Below are 6,791 nucleotides of genomic sequence, written 5' to 3' on the forward strand. Positions count from 1 at the left end.
TGAACCGATGTTTTTCGGATTAACGTGAGAATTCTAATACAGCATCTTGCGAAGTTTAAATACAAAATAAAGTTATTTATCACATTAAACATTCAATTTTTTTTCAATTTGCAATGTTAAATAAAATCTGCACAACAATCAACGTTTTAATACATTAATAAATTGGGGAGCAGCGAGATACAGCTTGAAAAAAAGCTGTCAATGTACAACATGCTATAAATCCAGTGAAAACGAGAAACGACGACACAAGCATTTTTTCCTCGATCTGTCAGACGTCCGATTTTAGTATCCGCGTCATTAGCTATACGACTCTCCGTAGCATTGAGCTTAATAAGGATTTATAAATAACGGTACAAGGGAGTATACCGTGCACGACGTCTCGCGCAGAAGTATATCTGCCACAGATGGTTGAGGAGCCTTTGTATATACCGGGATTTTTAGATTCCCCGCTCTCGGTATACGGCAAACCGCGTTGTACCTCATCGGCACCTACTTAATCTCTGTCTCACGTAATCATCCGCATTACACAGTACATAGTTAAATTCGGATCATCCCGTCTGCTGGACGCGTGTTGATCATTTTATATTTCACGACGGGTCGATGCGTTATTTATTGAGTCACTACGATTTTACGCCCGGCGTAACACTACGTTCTCTCGGCTTCATTAACGAGTTACGAGCTCGTCGACAAAAACGCGCAGGCTTTCATCTCGTACCACTGACAATGAAACGAATCGTGAAAGGTTACCTGATTTATTAAGGCCTGCCGGTATATAAAAAAAAAAGATTAATTATATAGGTTTAGAAATATTTTATATTCACTCTACATCTGTATAGAATTCTGAATTTTTTTCTTGTTTTACGAATTAGTACCGGATTTACAGCATGTTGTACACAGACAGCTTTTTTTCACGCTGTTTCTCGCTGCTTCCCAATTTGTTAACGTATTAAGACGTTGATTGCTGTACAGATTTCAGTTAACATTGCAAATTGAAAAAAAATTGAATGCTTAATATGGTAAATAACTTTATTTTGTATTTAAATACAGGCGATCGCATTTTCTATGCAAATTAACTGGTATTACAGTAGCGGGCAACGGTGAGCGCCGTGGTATTCTTATTGTGAAAAAATCACGTGAAATTGGAGCCCCGACACAGGAATCGTAAAACCCGTCAGTAAAAGCGCTTAAGTGAGGGGGATAAAGACGAATTTTATAGCACCCCATCTTGGCGCGATACGGCTTACTTGATCCTCGATCATCCCGAGAGACGTGCGGCCCTTTATCGCCGTTAAAAGCCTCATTCTCTTTTTTTTTCTTTCTCTCTTTCTCTTATAATCGACCGACGTGGCGCGCGAAAAAGAGCGGAGGAAGATGAGATGAGGGCTGCCGTGACGACGAAACGACATCGATGGTCTGATGGAGCCGCAAAATTATAGGCGTGGGCCCCAGTTTGCGGCCCCAGGCGAGTCACGGCGAGGCTCCGTCTCGAGAGAGTTAGCTTCGTCGCGATTAATCAAAACTTTCCTTGAACGCGATCTTTTCGTAACGTACACCGAAGAAGGGGAGGCTGTCGTTTTGCGTGCTGCTGGCAAGAACGGAGATCAAAGATCAAAGTCTCGCTAAATATTCGCCGCTGACGTGTAAAGTAGCGTTGCGGTTCCGCGTGCTTTTATTCACGAATATCGATCGATCAGCTATCGTGAGAATCGGCGTGATACACCTCGGGCTATACTCAGCGATTTTCAGGCGAGAAGAGCATTTTTTTAAGGGGAGATTATCTTATTTTGTGAATTCACTTTGTACATATTTTGTCTCGGTTGGCTCTAAAATAGCACATATATATTGATGATTTAATTGTATATAACGGACTTTAACGATACCGATAACCATGTCTGCGTTTGAGATCTGAATGGTCTTTTTAGAAACAGGTAGCTAAATCGATGTCTGTCTTCTCTCTCTCTCTCTCTCTCTCTCTCTCTCTCTCTCTCTCTCTCTCTCTCACTTGCTCTGGTTAAAGTGTTCTATTAGTAATTTTTTTACTGTTCACATCTTGTAATCAAACCTATCGAGTATTATTGGCAGATGTCTGGATGAGAATTTAAATCACGTCAAGCAAGACATGTCAAATTTCTCTTATTTCAACACATCGGCATAGATGCGATAGACGCTTTCGAAACTTTAATTAACAATAAATGAGCTGTTATAGGCAATCTCTTCCTCAGTTTCAATATGCTTTAAATATGAAACATATATCAAATATTATACGTGACATATGATTAAGTGACATGGCGATTTTATTAGAAAAATAAGCTTAGTAATCGCATTTGATTCTGCAATTACATGAATTAAATCTGTATAATTATAGCGCTCTCTAAATACTTTGGAGTGGAATCTCACTCTAAAGAGTGGAATCTCACTCTCGAAAAAGAGTCGCAGAATTTTCAATCTTTAAGAGTGAGATTTCACTCTTTAGAGTGAGATTCCACTCATAAAATTTAGAGAGTAATACAAATTTTATTTTATTATTATATAGATTATGATTTTGTTTTATATAGAATCTCTTATGTAATGAGCTGCTTTTCGGGATCATTGTAATCACTGTCGATCTCGACGTGATCGAAACAAGACCGAACGATTCTTCTTAAAACACGCGATCAATACTTTCAAGATTTATGCAGTAACCGCAATTTTGCTGTTGCACGCCTACAATTTGATCGCCTCAAATTTATCGTGAACGTCAGACATCGACACCGTCGTTTCGATAATATATCGCATTATTCCCTACCGTGCAACCGTACTTACTTCGAGGAGAGAATATAAATCCCAATATATACCGTCAGCTATCAGCGGGATCATGACAAGACTTAATTGTCGAAAGCTCCGACCGAATAATTTGCGTCACGTAAATTCAGTCGCGATTGCGACGAGACGATCCATGCAACTGTACTCGCGTTGATCGCGCACTTATCGCGTACATTATGCAAATCGTAAAGTCCCCACCAACATCCATAATATGCAAATCGTAATTGACGAAGTCCAAGTTAAGTTTCGGGGGCATCGAAATCCAAATTGAAATACATGCAGTCATATATGTGTCGTTTCTTTGGTATTATCATAGGGGTGGTTCCGTTTTTACAATCTCCGTTGCTCTCCGAGTTGACATCGTATTCTTTCTGACTTGTGCGATGATTGCTCACGTACAATCTCGAGAAAGACTTTATAGGTTTATTTTTTATTTCTACATAAGATTACATTAACCTACATAGGGTTTTATAATTGGCCTAGGTATCGAAATCCTATACTGGCATTGCAAATAGATTAACGCAACCAAAAATTGGCTGCTGCAACTAATTAAATATGCTATGCCATATTTTACTATCTAATTTGCTGCAGCAGCCAATCTTTTTTTCAGTGTACTTAGATAATATTCGCTATAACTGCAAGATCACTTTTTTGAGTATAGGATGATAACTTGGGCCACTAATAATAGAATGGTACTAGTCCACTCATAGTCAGTTATTTGTCAATAATAGCCCAGTACTGGCTGGCAGAAATTTGATCGTCATTTGTCAGCCAGTCATTTGTCAATGATGGCTTAGTACTGATTGACAGGACCTTTGCCGTCAATTGACAGTCATAGCATTGGCTTAGCGTTGGTTTCATTGTAATTACTGGCGACCTGCTAGCGATCCTATGTGGGAGAATTCTCTTTCTCGCTTTCGCCAATTATCAAACATATACTTATCTCGCTTTAAGTTCCAAAAGTGTAAGTTTAGCCACAGAAAACCTCATGTATCTGTAATTTCAGACTGGAAGTTAGTGTAAATGACAATGTCAATATCAATATCGATGCAAAATCTACTTCATACGAACGAGACACGAAATGCTTAAAGCGTCCGACGTTATCAGATCGACTTTTCTTTCAGGCTGAATTCTTTAGACATTTCTTCATAATTGCGAAAACACTACGAAGATATTTTGATTGATTTTTTAAGAGAGCAAATCGTGTCTTGTGCGGAATTAGTTTTTGTGCTTTCTTTATTGTTATTGTGAAATTATCTTATCATATTTATTATACACACACCAATATTTTTAAAAACAATTCTCATTGAAGTGAATATAAAACGAGCTAAAATTGTTTGGGAGTCGGATACTTCGCAGTGAAATGTTTGAAACTTATAATGATGCTGTCAGTGAAGGGAAAGAAAGTTCGACTGCTCGAAGAACCTGCGCTCGCAGAAGTACGAACGTAGTTTCTGTCGTAGTAACGCATCTGTCGTTTATAGACGCGAAATTACCGATAAATTGATTCTGTCAGAATAAAAAATTAATATCTCTATTAAATCGCTGATGGAATTTAATCATCTACTGCCATAACACAAATGTCGTTAGTCTTTAAACCGAGTACAGGTTGAATCGATCGAGTTGCTCGTATCTTTGAAACATGTCTTTATCGATAACTTGTTTAATTAGAAATATCTGTATCATTATATAATCTCTTTACAAGCAGATTAATTTCAAACTTGTTAATTTAATTAAAACTCACGTTATCGCTAACTGCGTCATTTTGCACACTATCATGATTTATTCAAATAGATTTATTTATGGATGTTTACTTAAAACGTTTTTTTATAATTTAATTATCATCATAAATTTATATACATATTTCTCATTTGCTATAATTACATAACGCAAAGATTGTCATTTTTAGTTGCTTGCAAAAAACGAATAGAAGCTTAAAGAACAAAAGAAAGGACATACTTTTATTCTTCTACAAAATCTACAGTCAGTATTACATCTAAAATTTAGATATAAATTATTATCTAAATTACATTTCAAAATTAATGTTATAAAATTTTTTTAAAGTATTCGAAGTTAAAAAAAGTATTCAAATTAATGTTCTGTAAAACTTTGTTTTTTGAGTCGTGTAACAAACGAACGACATATTTCAACTCAACACGTTTTTATCTTTTATTTTTAAATTTGGCTTTACCCGTCTTAAATTTAAAGAAATTACTCGAAGCTATCAACAAGTTTCAAGCATAGATAAATATCGAACGACGAAAGAATTTACGACCAAATCTTTTTTTCATTTCGTCGCGCTTTCTTAATTAAGGAAAGATCCACGTAACGATATTTAAAAACGAGTACGGCGGCGCAATTTATCGTTATTATCTTTAATGACTACCTATGTTTTATGCATTATTAAACTCTTGTACTGCCATGTGACTCGCGATTGAAATTGTGCGTAAGTAACTGCGTTCAATGTGACTCATTCGCGCGACGCATCCGTCACGAGCGGACACCTTTCGCAGCCTCCGCTTGAGAAACAGGTTGCCGATGAGAAACGATTCGAAGAAACGAGCGAGATACGAATCCGAGCGGGAGTCCGAAAGAGAGAAAGAAAGAGCAACGCGTTGGAAAGAAGAGAGAGGAAAGAGGAGACGGAAAGCGCATTATGCATAGTAACGATCTATTTAAAAACGAAGCGACAAAACCGCCGGCAATTAATTAGACACTTTTGGACAATTTAATTACTGACTTTTACGAGCCGTGCGCGAAGAGGCGACGCCTTTCGCGAAATCAATCCGGAGGAATTTCGGGGAGAATAAGGAATGCGTGCGCCTGGAATAAAAATGCAATTTCTTTAGTTGCACGGAATAAAAATGCAATTCCCTTTATAGTTGCATGGTGAATCCCGCTCGGGCGAAGAAGAGGAATTCCGTTGAGAATGAGTTAAGTTACGATCTATATATATGTAACACATATACAACCTGCGGAACCGAAATCCCGCTAAAGAAGAATCAATTCAATATATTCAGAGAATTTGTAATGAAGAGAGCTTGCTTTTGCTACACACGTAATGACGACTTGCTAAAATTTACGTTCGCGATAAGAACGAATAATCCATATATTTATGAATTATAAACGTATAATCTATAAATAAATAATATTCACAAAAAATATAGATTGTCGCTTGGCAACGAAAGTTATCTTTACGGTAATCCGATTATGTGTATATTAATTTTTACACCTTGTTAAACGTCGGATTTCATCGACGTAAAATTAAAATTATCACGTTTCTGTATCAATATACATATGTATGCAAATTGTCAAAATTCGCGTGCAGTTACCAAAGCTGTTGTTTCGATGCCGTCGTCAGGACATAAATTTCACCTACAGTCCATTCTGCCGACAAATCGCGAATTTTTACGCTATTAATAATATTTTAATGCCCACACTAAGCAGATACAGTCGATTTAATTAATGGGATAGGGCAGATTGTCATTGTAATAAACACTACGATATAGTACCGATAATATCAATTAATAGACAGTTATAGCATTTCAATCAATTACGCGGCTACTCTTTTCAATCCAAGAGAGAATCCTTTTTAAATAAGAGTTTCTTTAAAGGATTTTTTTCTTCATAGAATTTATGTTTTGGCAGATTATCTTGACGTCGTTTATTCTTCATTATTCTTCTTCATTTCAGAGTGTAAATTACTGTTTCTAATATCTATATAGCAAATCACTTTGTTACACTGAAAGAAAAGTTTTTGGTATTTGTAATTAGAATTATATTGTGAAATATTATGGTTCGTAGTTCCATTTTTATAGTTATTGCTGCTATAGTGTAATAATAATTAATTAGTAGTAATAATTATATATACTTATAGTTCTATAGTTATTACTGCTACAAATTATAGTAATATAATAATTATATTTATAATTCTATGTATTATAAAAAGAATATAAAATTTCATAATCATTTTCGGAGCCAACAATATA

This window comes from Mycetomoellerius zeteki, unplaced genomic scaffold (assembly GCF_001594055.1).
Source record: "Mycetomoellerius zeteki isolate Tzet28-1 unplaced genomic scaffold, Tzet1.0 scaffold655, whole genome shotgun sequence".
Lineage (NCBI taxonomy): Eukaryota > Metazoa > Arthropoda > Insecta > Hymenoptera > Formicidae > Mycetomoellerius > Mycetomoellerius zeteki.